The sequence below is a fragment of the Stomoxys calcitrans genome, chromosome 2, assembly GCF_963082655.1.
Source record: "Stomoxys calcitrans chromosome 2, idStoCalc2.1, whole genome shotgun sequence".
NCBI lineage: Eukaryota > Metazoa > Arthropoda > Insecta > Diptera > Muscidae > Stomoxys > Stomoxys calcitrans.
The window spans coordinates 11,068,486-11,083,289 of NC_081553.1; the positions used below are offsets into that span (position 1 = coordinate 11,068,486).

The 14,804-nt window shown below is 40.6% G+C and overlaps 1 protein-coding gene across 2 annotated transcripts in view; it reads left to right on the forward strand.

Annotated features, from left to right (window-relative positions):
• LOC106082815 (uncharacterized) overlaps positions 1-14,804 on the forward strand; it is a 656,305-nt gene that overhangs the window by 116,854 nt on the left and 524,647 nt on the right. The window lies entirely within an intron of this gene.

The following is a 14,804-nucleotide window of genomic DNA, read 5'->3' on the forward strand; positions in this document are numbered from 1 at the left end:
CCATTTCATTCTTTTCAACTTTGGAAGAATGCCAACTTTTATTACGCGTATGTGCCATGGCGCCTTTACCAAAGGGATATGATTTGAAATATTTATTGAATGCATCTTTGACTCTTAAATCAACTAACTTTCCACTTTCGTCCCAACTGACAATGATCACTTGTAACTCTGCATTAAACACAAATGACAGGTTAGGTACCCCAAACTTTGTAACTTTTCAAATGAATCTCTCCTTGGGGTATTTCTTGGCACACACTTTATAATTTTGGTTTCCCAAGTCTTCCGACTTGATTGCCTGTCATGTGCAGTGACTGGCTTACCCTTCGTTTACCTCAACTAAAATCCATTGACTTCTCTATTGAATTTTTATCTAAATCCACTTTTCTATTTCTCCCCCTTTTTTGAAGGATTCTTGAAAACTTTTCCCATTATTATTCCCAAATGATGGAGCCCATAGAATAGCACCACACCTCACTGTGTGGTGCTTTTTGCGACAACCTAAAATTTGGGCACTTTTTTGTTTGAGAGTTGTTTCTTTTCGGCGTTTGGTGGGATAAGGCTATCTGTTTTGGTAACAAAAGAATACAACTTTTACTTTTTTCTCTGTTCTTGTGCTCTCTGTTTCTTGGGTTGGTTTCATTTTTTTTGCATGGCTAATCCTTCTTTCCATAATAAAACATTTTTTTAACACTCTAAATACTTTTAATAAATGTTTTGTTATAATTCTTATTCCTTGCCTTTCCTTGTGGTGTGGAGGAGAAGTATGAAATCGAAAGAGAATGAAAACCATATGAAAATATTTAATTGTTGTCTATTTCCATTGCTGCTGCCAAGAGAAATGGAGAGTTAGAGAAAGTGAGCTACAGACATATCCTCAAGTAAAGTTGCAGCCCTTTCAATGGCCAATCGTAACAACAGGTTTTCCTTAATTATTTTCTAATGATTATTTTTTCGCTGTTTTATGGTCGATGATAAATGAAGACTGGTAGTTGTAGGGATGTCCTAATTTTGCGCTACTTTATCCCTGAATGAAAACACAGTGGGGGACGCGGTTTACTCTCGTTTTACAGAAAATTCAATTTTGAAAAAAACTCTTTTAAAAGAAAATCAAATTTTCATGTGAATCTGTTTTTCATGGAATTTTAAGATATTAAAATATTTCCCATAAAATTTGGAGCTAAGGTCATGGCAGGCGGTTGCACCCTAGAAAACTCCACCAGTAGCACTGGTACACCGATCGGCACAATACAGGAGTCAAATAAAATCCATTTAGGCATAGATTAACAAGTACAAAGGCGTTAAGTTCGGCCGGGCCGAACTTTATAAACTACCTTTCATCAAAATTCGGTGAAAATTTGATGCTTTACGTTCCATAGCAGTTATATCGATAAATGTTCCGGTTAGGACCAAATACTAATAAGTACAGTAGTTATATCAAAAAATAAACCGATCTGAACCATATACGACACGGATGTCGAAAAGCCTAACATAAGTCGCTGTCACTGAGAGATCGGTCTATATGGCAGCTATATCCAAATCTGGACCGATGTGAATCAAATTGATGAGGGACGTCGAAGAGCCTAACTAAACTCACTGTCTTAAAATTCAGCGACATCGGACAATAAATGCGCATTTTATGGCCCCAAGACCTAAAACCGAGATATCGGTCTATATGGCAGCTATATGCAAATCTGAACTGATCTGTGCGATATTGCAGAAGCATGTCAAGGGTCTTAACTTATTTCACTGTCCCAAATTTCAGCAAAATCGGACAATAAATGCGCCTTTTATGGGCCCAAAACCTTAAATCGTGAAATCGGTCTATATGGCAGCTATACCCGAATCTGTACCGATCCGTGCCAAATTGACGAAGGATATCGAAGGCCCTAACACAACTCACTGTCCCAAATTTCGGCGACATTGGGCAATAAATGCGCCTTTTATGGGCCCAAAACTTCAAATCGTGAAATCGGTCTATATGGCAGCTATATCCGAATCTGGACCGATCCGTGCCAAATTGACGAAGGATATCGAAGGGCCTAACACAACTCACTGTTCCAAATTTCAGCAAAATCGGATAATAAATGTGGCTTTTATGGTCCTTAGACCCTAAATCGGCGGATCGGTCTATATGGTCTATATCCGCATCTGTACCGATCCGTGCCAAATTGACGAAGGATATCGAAGGGCCTAACACAACTCACTGTCCCAAATTTCAGCAAAATCGGATAATAAATGTGGCTTCTATGGGCCTAAGACCCTAAATCGGAGGATCGGTTTATATGGCAGCTATACCCGAATCTGTACCGATCCGTGCCAAATTGCCGGCCGATTCGCTGCTATATGGGTCAAGTGACTGATGCCATAGAAACATCTCCAAATATCTGGTCGCAGTCCTGCTTATAGCCCCTCTTATAAATCTGAAAACCCACCATACCGCCAGACATCTTATATATAATAAGTAAAAGCGTGCTAAGTTCGGTCGGGCCGAATCTTATATACCCTCCACCATGGTTCGCATTTGTCGACTTCTTTTCCCGGCTTCTGTTCTTAGGCAAAAAGAGGATAAAAGAAAAGATTTGCTCTGCTATTAGAGCGATATCACGATATGGTCCGGTATGGACCACAATTCAACTATATTTTGGAGACCTGTGTAAAATGTCAGCCAATTCGAATAAGAATTTGGGGGCTCAAGAAGTAAAATGGAGATATCGATTTATATGGGAGCTGTATGTTGACGGTCATGAGAGGATTAGTCATGCAAAATTTCAACCAAATCGGATAAGAATTGCGCCCTCTAGAGGCTCAAGAAGTCAAGATCCCAGATCGGTTTATATGGCAGCTATAGCAGGTTATGAACCGATATGAACCTTATTCGGCACAGTTGTTGAAAGTCATAATAAAATACTTCATGCAAAATCGGATAAGAATTGCGCCCTCTAGAGGCTCCAGAAGTCAAGACCCAAGATCGGTTTATATGACAGCTATATATGGTTATGAACCGATTTGAACTATACTTTGCACAGTTGTTGGAAGTCATAGCGAAACACGTCGTGCAAAATTTCATTCCAATCGGATAAGAATTGCGCCCTTTAGAGGCTCAAGAAGTCAAGACCCAAGATCGGTTTATATGGCAGCTATATCAAAACATGGACCGATATGGCCCATTTACAATGCCAACCGACCTACACTAGTAGAAAGTATTTGTGCAAAATTTCAAGCGGCTAGCTTTACTCCTCCGAATGTTAGCGTGTTTTCGACAGACAGACGGACGGACGGACATGGCTAGATCGACATGAAATGTCACGACGACCAAGAATATATATACCATGTCAATGTGGGGCTCAAATGAAAGATATTGGGAGTAGACCACGAAATTGATACTCACTTTCGGAACCAATTTTCTGGGCGTCTACCTTTTCCCCAAAAACAAGCCACAAACAGTAATTATTTACTAACCGACGCAATATGGGGCTCAAATAAAGGTATTTGGGAGTATAATAGGAGTCTGATATCCAAAATTGGGACCATGTATTTGGGGCACTGTCCCTTCCCCCAAACCACTCCCCAAATAGTAAAAAATTTCAGTCAAATCGAAAAAAACTTGCGGCTTCCAGGGGCTCAAGATGTCAAATCGGCAGAGCGATATTTATAGGAGCTATATCGGACTATAGACCGATTTGGACCATACTCTGCAATGACATTGAAAGTCTTAACAAAACTCTCCGTGAAAAATTTCAGCCAAATCGGATAAGAATTGCGGCTCCTGGGTGCCTGTCAAGTTGGGAGATCGGTTTATATGGGAGCTAGCTATAAGCAAATCTGAACCGATGTAGCCCATGTGCAATCCCCAAAGACCTATCTTCATTCAATTGAACGCTATCGTGTTTTCGACAGACGGTCAGAAGGATAGATAAATCGACCAAGAATGTCGAGACGATCAAGAATATCCCAGTTGGAATATTTCCATGTTTTACAAAGGTAATGACAAAATTAGTATACACCCATCTGATAAAAATCCCGTACAGCATGCCATTTCCCATTACATCATGGTTTTTTAGAAGAAAATGTAAAAGAGTACAATTAGGCCAATAAAGTTGTAAATGGCAGCGGTAAATGGCAGTAGTAGCACAGCACCATTACCATTAGCCCCTCAGCTTCTGCTGGTGTATAAATCCCCAACTTGGGGATGTTGTACCCCAAGGCCAGTATACATCTATGTTTTTTGAAGCAGGTGCAGTGAAGGACACGTTTGCTATTCATATGCTGGTGTGCAGTCCTTTTGTTGTACTCTAATTATCTCTGGTGATGGTGCTCTTAGATTTTGCTATTCTACATGCTTTTGTGATTTTTAATATTTTCTTGTTTTTTACTTTCTGTGTGTGTGTGTGTGTGTGTGTGTGCATTTGAGTGAGTTTCATGCTCTCCTCTTCCTTGTGCTAGGGGTTTTGTTCCCCAGTTTTACGCCATTAAACTTAATAAATGCTCACAATTATGGTGCGGTCAGTGGAAAACGCCATTACACCATAGCGTTGTTGGCTGGCATGCTCGTTCTTTCATTTTTTTCCCCTTACTTCCTTCATTGCTGTTGGTGTTATTGTTGTTTGTGCACTGGCGAACATTTAATTAATGTCCAAATAAACAATATTTATGGGACGATCGTCTGAAGGCACGAGAAAACTGTGTTTTCCGCCAAGCGCTTTATTTTTCTTTACTTCTTGCCCCCCTTCGTCCAGGCCGTACTTTACTCTAGTCCTCATTTAAGAAAGTGTAAATGAATTTAAAATAAAAAAATAAAATAACGCTATAAAAGGGGCCAAGGAGCTTGACAGTCGCTGCTGCTGCTGCTACTGCTGCTGCTGGGAGAACAAATAAAATTGCGTTTGTGTTGCATGGGGTCGTATGAGTGTTACACACACCATAAATTATTCATCATACGTGGCGGTGTACGAGTTGTTTGGTCGCTTGGCTGGCTATTTGTGCTTCTCGTTTGGCAGCTGGTGAGGATGATTAAATATTGGTTGTTACAAAATTAAAACAAAAGCTTCAGAGAGTTGGAGAGGGGGGTGTATGGGAGTTGTAGTGGCCATCCTATAAGGAAAATCAAGTCCACAATCAAGATATTGGAGGATGAGTACGCAGTCGACTGATGGTAATCAGGCAATGTTGTTATAATTCTGTAAAATTTTAATTAAAAAATCCCCAACAGTGACAATATTTTTTTTAATAACCAGGCAATGAAAGGCAAAAGCTTAAGGGATTGTGAAAAGGTGGACATGTGGGAAATTTCATATTTGGCTTGTAGGCTTGTGAAAAGTTTTTATGTTTTTTTTTAATATTGTTAGTCTTTTAAGAGTAACATATATTAAATATGTATAGGAATTTAAAAACGTTTGTTTAGTTTTTATTAAATTTTTATAAATTTGTGTTCTTTTTACACCTTTTTCATATTTGCTTATGTGTATTTATGTTTTTTTTTTCTTTTCAGGTAAGCTTTAATTTTCTATTGAAAATCTATTTTGATGAGTAAGTGCTGCATGTCTTTTCATATGTCACATAGTAAGGAGTTGACATACTTGGTAACTTTGGTTTTCTTTTGATTAAAACTTGAGATTTTAATTGGTCGTTGCAGCAAAAAACAAGTAAAAGCGTGCCAAGTTCGGCCGGGCCGAATCTTTTATACCCTCCACCATGGATCGCATTTGTTAATTCTTTTCCCGGCATCTCTTCTTAGGCGAAAAAGGATATAATAAAAGATTTGCTCTGCTATTAAAGCGATATCAAGATATGGTCCGGATTGGACCACAATAAAATTACATGTTGGAGACCTGTGTAAAATGTCAGCCAATTCGAATAAGAATGGCGCCCTTTGGGGGCTCAAGAAGTCAAATAGAGAGATCGATTTATATGGTAGCTGTATCAGGCTATATACCGATTCAGACAATAATAAACACGTATGTTGATGGTCATGAGAGAATCCGTCGTACAAAATTTCAGGCAAATCGGATAATAATTGCGACCTCTAGAGACTGAAGAAGTCAAGACCCAAGATCGGTTTATATGACAGCTATATCAGGTTATGAACCGATTTGAACCATACTTGGCACAGTTGTTGGATATCATAGCAAAACACGTCGTGCAAAATTTCATTCCAATCAGATACGAATCGCGCCTTCTAAAGGCTCAAGAAGTCAAGACGCAAGATCGATTTATATGACACCTATATCAGGCTATTAACCGATTTGAACCATACATGACACAGTTGTTGGATATCATAACAAAACAAGTCGTGCAACATTTCATTCCTATCAGATAAGAATTGCGCCCTCTAGAGGCTGAAGAAGTCAAGACCCAAGATCGGTTTATATGGCAGCTCTATCAGATTACGAACCGATTTTAACCATACTTGCCACAGTTGTTGAGAGAGAGAGAGAGAGAATAAAATACGTCATGCTAAATTTCAGCCAAATCGGATAGGAATTGCGCCCTCTAGAGGCTCAAGAAGTCAAGACCCAAGATCGCTTTATATGGCAGCTATATCAAAACATGGACCGATATGGCCCATTTACAATACCAACCGACTTACAAAATTTAAAGCGGCTGGCTTTACTCCTTTGGAAGTTAGCGTGCTTTCGACAGACAGACGGACGGGCGGACGGACAGACGGACGGACATGGCTAGATCAACATAAAATGTCGCGACGATCAAGAATACATATACTTTATTGGGTCTCAGACGAATATTTCGATTAGTTACAAACAGAATGACGAAATTAGTATACCCCCCATCCTATGGTGGAGGGTATAAAAATTTGTTTTCTAACGTTCACCAGACCAGATTCACCCAGACCGGATGGACCCAGACCAGATTGAACCAGACCAGATTGATCGAGACCAGGTTGAACCAGACCAGAATGACCCAGATCAGATTGACCCAGACCGGATTGACCCAGACCAGGTTGAACCAGACCAGATGGACCCAACCAGATTGACCCAGACCAGATTGACCCAGATCAGATTGACACAGATCGGCGTTTGTTCGTTCGTCTGTCCGTTCATCAGTGTATCTGTTCATCTGTCCGCCAGTCTTCAAAAAATGAATATTTTGTGCTAAAACTTTGTACAGATTCTTCCTTTGCCATATGCAGGTATGGGCGATAACGCACTACAACTTGATATAGCCCCCGTATAGACCGATCGTTCAATTTAGGGTCTTAGGTTCATAATAGCCGCATGTACAACCCTTGATCGCAGAAATTTGTATTAAGCCACTCGATATTTGAACCAAATATAATCTAAATCGGACTACATTTGGATATTTGTTCCACATATACCGATCTCCTGATCTCCCGATCTTCCGATTTCAGGTCCATAACAAAAGCATTAATTATCCGATTTGTCTGAAATTGAGTATAGTAAGTTGTGTTAAAATGCCCAACATAAGCCTTACGCATTTATTGACCAATTTCGCTGAAGTTTTACACAGTGAGTTTTGATTTGCTTTTGGACGTACGTGCCGAATATCGTACCATTTTCAGATTTATCCTCCTACAGACTCATCTCCCGGTTGAAGGTCTTTCTTCCGTAACTGGCCTATTTTTTTACCAAATTTTGCTTGTATTCGGTACATTGAGCTTTGTTAACCCCATTCACATCCTACCGAATGTCAAGCAGATAGGATCATATTTGAATATTGGTACTTTATATAGAGGTCTTCCGATTTACGGTTTTCAACCCATATTAGACCCATCTATTAACCGATTTCAATGGATTTCGGAACAGTAAATTGTGACAGAACAGATAACAGAACAGATGTGACAGATCAGAAAAATTTTCGGAAAATTAAAGGAAATGCTTTAGCGTCTCATCATCTTCCCTGCATGCCCTACACATGCTATCACTTGCCGCACCTATATGTCCCGTTATGATACCAATAGCTATACTGACCTCCTTCTTGCTTCCTTTCAGTAATAGCTTAGTCTTTTCATGATCCCGATCACGCCATAGGATTTTGGACGTCCTACCAATCGTTTCGTTGTTCCACAGGGTTGCATGCGCATTCGTCGCCCACTCGCTTAACTCGGACTGCGTCGACCCGAAAGGCTTCGGGTTAACCAAGTTTATTGACGGCAGTCATCTGGCTTTCACCGCCAAATCGTCTGCCCTTTCATTTCCCCTTACTCCGTCATGGCCCAGCACCCAAATGATGCGGATTTTGCCATCCTCAGTGAAGGCGTTAATCTCCTTCTTACACTGCAAGACTGTTCGTGACCTTACCGTCCTTATGGCAATTTTATTATCGGTAAAGATGTTCACACTCGACGTCCTCGCGTTAGCACCACACCACTTAACACATTCTGTGATCGCCCGGATCTCCGCCTGCAGGACCGTATTATGGTCTAATGCTAATTTTGCCCATGAACATTCCACTAAGAAACGGGGGCAAACTTCTCACATATCAATGAGTGCAGTCCGATTCCAGTTTAAGCTCAATGATAAGGGACCTCCTTTTTATAGCCGAGTCCGAACGGCGTGCCGCAGTGCGACACCTCTTTGGATAGAAGTTTTACATGGCATAGTACCTCACAAATGTTGCCAGCATAAGGAGGGGAAAACAGCCGCTGAAAATTTTTTCTCATGGTCTCGCCAGGATTCGAACCTAGGCGTTCAGCGTCATAGGCGGACATGCTAACCTCTGCGCTACGGTGGCCTCCGTATTATGGTCAGGCAGTCTAAAACAGATCTAAGTCCCTGGGTTCTCAATGTGAACCCCCAGGCCCACTCTGTCCTCTAGCTTTGATCCATCCGTGTAACATGATCTTTCAGATGGCAATACTAGGGTTCCGTCAATCCAAGACTGTGCCAATGGCAGCAGTGTCTCGCACGCAACTTCAAGGTTCATCTCAGGTATCCGATCGGAAACCTCTTCCCTTCCTTCCAGGTTTCCTATCGTCGCCTCGATTATACCGCGATGGTATGTGCTGCTCCCATCCTCAAACCATTCTCCCATCGCCTTAAGTCTCATAGCCGCAGTGGCTGCCTCACACTTAATCTGTATGTCAATGGGTCGAATATCTAGAATAGTCTCCAGTGGCTCCAATGGGCGTGGTCCTCATCGCTCCGCCTATGCCAAGACAACATGTTCTCTGAACCTGTTGTATGGTCCCAATGTTTGCACTTTTTCTCCAAAGCAGTCCACCAAACTACTGAGGTGTAAGTAAGTATTGGTCTTATCACGTTCCTGTAGAGCCAGTGGACTATCCATGCCCTATTTCGAGTGTACGGCCCGTCTACATAGTGCCCAACATCTGTGAGCCTTCTCAGTATTCTCCTGAATGTGACACTTCCAATTCAGTTTCCTGTCCAAGATCACACCTAAGTATTTAACCTTGTCAGATATTTCAGTCTTCTCTGGGTTAACATTGAGACCTCTGGGTCTAGCCCAGTCATATGCCATATGAAAGACCCTTTCGGCCCTTCTGCATAGATCGTTCGTATCCTTACCCCTTAGAAGTATTATAACATCGTCTGCGTAGCAGACGGGTTCAAATCCCTCCTTAGTCAGCATCGGTAATAGGTCATTTATGGAGGTCACCCATAGGAGTGGCGATAAATGCCCCCCTGTAGCTTGCCCTGTGCCACTTTCTCCCTTATATTTTGCCATGGAACATACAATTTATCCACCTGTTCCTTAACATATGGTTTATCCAGTCTCTAAGGACCGGGTTCACCCGGTACTGGTCTAAGAATTGGATCTATGTGTTGGTCCGCTCGATGTCAATGCATACCACTAGAGTGTATGTTTTGGCATCGAAGGATTCTTCTATTTTATGCACAACCTCGTGCAGGGCAGTCTCCACCGACCTTCCCTTGACATAGGCATGCTGTTTGTATGTGAGCAGTTCGCTGGATGTCATACTCTTTATCATGGTGTGCACAATACGTTCCATGGTTTTGAGTAGAAAAGACGTAAGGCTTATGGGTCTGTAGGCGTTTGGTGTCGCATTATGCGTCCTGCCAGGCTTTCGGAGTATATGCAAATCCTAGGCACGCTATGAAAATTTTGGCCTGATGAGGCGCCAGATAGTCTGCCTACCCAACACCTAAAAACCATTTGAAATTTCCTGAAGATATCTTTGTCCGTTCAAAAATGACTGATTTATTTCTACTCATTTTGTTGTGTCGCATCCCACTGTGACACGTTAAATTTTTAAACAGCCGCTTTTGGTCCTTTTTATGCATGCAAAAAAAAAACCTTAAAATTGCATTGCCCCAGGATAATAAATTTAATTAAAAAAATTTAGATTACGATAAGTTCTTGAACAAAAATATTTTCATTTTTTTATTTATATAAACACACAAGCTTTACATGCCACAAAAACCCAATGGAATCTCCTCAAATATGTTGCTCAATTTTAATATAAGGATAATTGAAATAAATTTATGTTCAAATGTGCCGAAATCTAATCAGGGACAACATTTGCAGGATTCTTGGAATTTATGTCTAGACAAATTCGACAGTAATAGAATGCTATGTCAGATGACCCAAGACATAGATAGGTATAGAGAAAAAAAGGCCAAATCATCACCATGGAGAATAAATAATTCCTCAAATGTCAAAGGTTGTGATGGATCTGCTACGTCGTTTGCTGTTATTTCGATTCAAGGTAAAAATAACCCCAAGGGCCCGAGAAAAGGGTCTGATGAGAAATAGCACAGCATATTTCACATCAAATTATCCAACAAATTTTTATATCACATACGAATAACTGCCACAAGACTCATCAAATATAAATGAAAAAGGAAAAATGCTGGGTAATTGGGATCACCTTGATTGGTCGTTTTCTGAGGTTCACTATGTTGCTGAACTTTGTCGAATTTCATATGTGTTTGTAAGGTAGGCAAGGAAAACTAAAGGCCACGCATATTAATGCCCACAACGAGAGAGAGAGAGAAGACATTTTACTTGAATACTCAAATGACTAGACGTCTGTCTATGAGCATGAATAAATAATTGATTGAATGTCTGGCCCCGTACAATGTCCCCTTGCAAGAAAAACATAATGATTTAAAAATACTTTTTCTTTGCTTTCGCATGTCCTTAATCAAATCAAAACAAAAATAATTCTTTTTATCCATAATTTTATTTTCTGTGGACATTACCAAGAAGCCTCTTCTTTATCTTTCGTTTTGCCAAATTCTCTCTTAATAGTATGGTGGGAGGAGGAGTGGGAAGAGAGTGGGTAAGTGAATTGGCTGAAGTTCGTTTTGTGACAAATATTTGTCGCAGAGAAGTATGTTGCGTTTCATTTTCAAGACAAATTGATAAAGGTTAGTCAGACATGTTAACAATAAACAAACGATTTGTTCAAAGGATAATAAAAAACACAGAATTCATGCGTATGTGTGTGTGTGTGTGTGTATGTGTGTTTGCTATTTGAGAGTAATTTATTATTTTGGAGAATTGTTGACCTTTTTTAGTTTTTATAGGACAATGGTGGAAAAAAACAAGTAAAAAGGCATTAAGTTCGGCCGAGCCAAACTTTGGATACCCACCACCTCGGGTGTATATGTAAACCCCTTTTCGCCAGAATCTGGTGAACACTGGATAACTTAAGCACCCAAATTCGGCACGGACATTGAGTGATCTAATAAATATAAGTCACTATTGAATTTTGTATTTCAAATTTCAGCGAAATCGGCAGATCGGTCTATATGGCAGTTACTTCTAAATATAGTCCGATCTGTACCATATTTAGATCGAATGTTGAGAGGCTTAAAACTATTCCAAATTTCAGCGAAATCGGATAAAAAATAAAGATTTTATGGCCCTCAGACCCCTTATCGGGAGATCGGTCTATATGACAGCTATATCTGAATGTAATCCGATCTGAACCATATTTGGGTCCTATGTTGGGAGGCGTAAAGCTACTCATTGTTTCAAATTTCAGGGAAATCGGGGAAGAAATAAAGCTTTTATGGCCTTCATACCCTTTGTTGGGAGATCGGTCTATATGACAGTTATATCGAAATATAGTCCGATCTGAACCATAGCTAAGTCAGATGTCGGGAGGCCTCAAATAACCCACTGTTTTAAATTTCAGCGATATCGGGTAAAAATTAAAGCTTTTATGGCCTTCAGACCCTTTATCGGGAGATCGGTCTATATGGCAGCTATATCTAAGTATAGTCCGATCCAATCCATATTTAGGTCAGATGTCGGGAGGCTTAAAATAACCAACTGTTGCAAATTTCAGCGAAATTGGGTAAGAAATAAGGCTTTTATGGTCTTCAGACCCTTTATCGGGAGATCGGTCTATATGGCAGCTATATCTAAATATAGTCCGATCTGAACCATATTAAGGTCAAATATCGGAAAGCTTAAAATAACCCACTGTTTTAAATTTCATCGAAATCTGGCAATAAATGTAGCTTTTATGTCCTTCAGACCCTTTATCGGGAGGCCGGTCCATATGGCAGCTATACCTAAATGTAGTCCGATCTGAACCATATTTGGGTCAGCTGTTTCAAATTTCAGCAAAATCGGATGATTAATTAAAACCAGATTGGGGTCCGTAATTGAATGAATTGAGGCGATTAACACAAGACTTGGGATTATGAGCATGTCAAAAGGTGCCAGCCCACCATAAGACAGCTGAAGAAGCATTGATGAGGAGTAGTCAGATGCGATATGTTGAACTGATGGTGACATAGAACGTGCAGAGTTAGGCACAATGAAGATATTTTTGCAGGGTCCCGATGAGAAATAACAAAGAGTCTCCTCAAATCTTCCTGGATGGGATACAAGTCATTGAAATGTATTCCTTGTACAGCCAGTAAGTAGCACGGAATTCCTAACTTAGATTTTCAAGGTTACTTTTTAGTTTTTAGAGCGCACAACAAGCCGATTACTGCCTAAGGTGTATGTCTTTAGTGGCATGGGGCAGAATAATATCTGCTCCCTCTTTTCAAACTAACCTAACCTAATGAAAGCCACAGCTATTGGCTTAAGAGCTATACCTAGATATAGACCAGTCTAGACCACAATCTAATCGGATAACGGGATACTTAAAATACCATCGCTATGAGACTAAAGGCGATGAGAGAATGGATTGAGAATGGGAGCAGCTCATACCATCGCAGTATAATCGAGGCGACGATAGGAAACCTGAAAGGAAGGGAAGAGGTTTCCGATCGGATACCTGAGGTGAACCTTGAAGTCGAGTGCGAGGCACTGCTGCCATTGGCACAGTCTTGGATTGGCGGAACCCTAGTATTGCCATCTGGAAGATCATGTTACACGATGTATGGATTAAAGCTAGAGGACGGAGTGGGACTGGAGGTTTACATTGAGCACCCGACCATAATACGGTCCTGCAGGCGGAGATTCGGGCGATAATGGAACGCGTAAAGTGGTGTGGTGCGAACGCGAGGACGTCGAGTGTGATCATCTTTACCGACAGTAAAATTGCCATAAGGGTAAGGTAAGGTCTTGAACAGTCTTGCAGTGTAAGAAGGAGATTAACGCCTTCTCTGGGTATGGGAAAATCCGCATCGTTTGGGCTCAAGCCTCTAGAGGCTCGAAAAGTCAAGAACCCAGATCGGTTTTTATGGCAGCTATATCAGGTTATGAATCGATTTCAACCTTATTTGTAGTAGGAATTGCGCCCTCTAGAATCTCAAGAAGTCAGATCGGTTTATATGATAAGTATGTCAGGTTATAGACCGATTTGAACCGTACTTGGCAAGGTTGTTAGATATAATAGCAAAATACTTCGTTCAAAATTTCATTCAAATCGTATAAGAATTGCACTCTCTAGTGGCTCAAGATTCAAAATAGGTTTATATGGGAGCTATATCAGGTTATTGGCCGATTTAAGCCATACTTAGCACAGCTGTTGGAAGTCATAGCGAGGCTCAAGAAGTCAAGTCCCCAGATCGGTTTATATGATAACTATATCAGGTTATTGACAGATTTGAACCATACTTGACACAGTTGTTGGATATCATAACAAAACACGTCGTGCAAAATTTCATTCCAATAGGATAAGAATTGCGCCCTCTAGAGGCTCAAGAAGTCAAGGCCCAAGATCGGTTTCTATGGCAGCTATATCAGGTTTTGGACTGATTTGAGCCATACTTGGCACAGTTGTTGGATATCATAACAAAACACGTCGTTCAAAATTTCATGTCAATCGGTTAAGAATTGCGCCCTCTAGAGGCTCAAGAAGTCAAGACCCAAGATCGATTTATATGACAGCTATATCCGGTTATTAAACGACTTGAACCATACTTTACACAGTTGTTGGATATCAAAACAAAACTCGTCGTGCAAAATTTCATACCAATCGGTGAAGAATTGCGCCCTCTAGAGGCTCAAGAAGTCAAGACCCGAGATCGGTATAGGTGGCAGCTATATCAATGGACCGATAACATGGACCGATATAGCCCATTTACAATCCCTACCGACCTACACTAATAAGAAGTATTTGTGCAAAATTTCAAGCGGCTAGCTTTACTCCTTCGAAAGTTAGCGTGCTTTCGACAGACAGACGGACGGACATGGCTAGATCGACATGGGGTCTCAGACGAATATTTCGAGGAGTTACAAACAGAATAACGAAATTAGTATACCCCACTCCTATGGTGGAGGCTATAATTATAAATCAAGTAAAATAATTTCTTATTTTAGGGTGCTAAGTTCAGATAGAACGATTTCGACTGAAGTTAACGAAATGTGGCGAATTTCTCATATAACTTAAAACTCTAGCCCCAACTTTAGCCCATACCTACTTGTTTTGTATT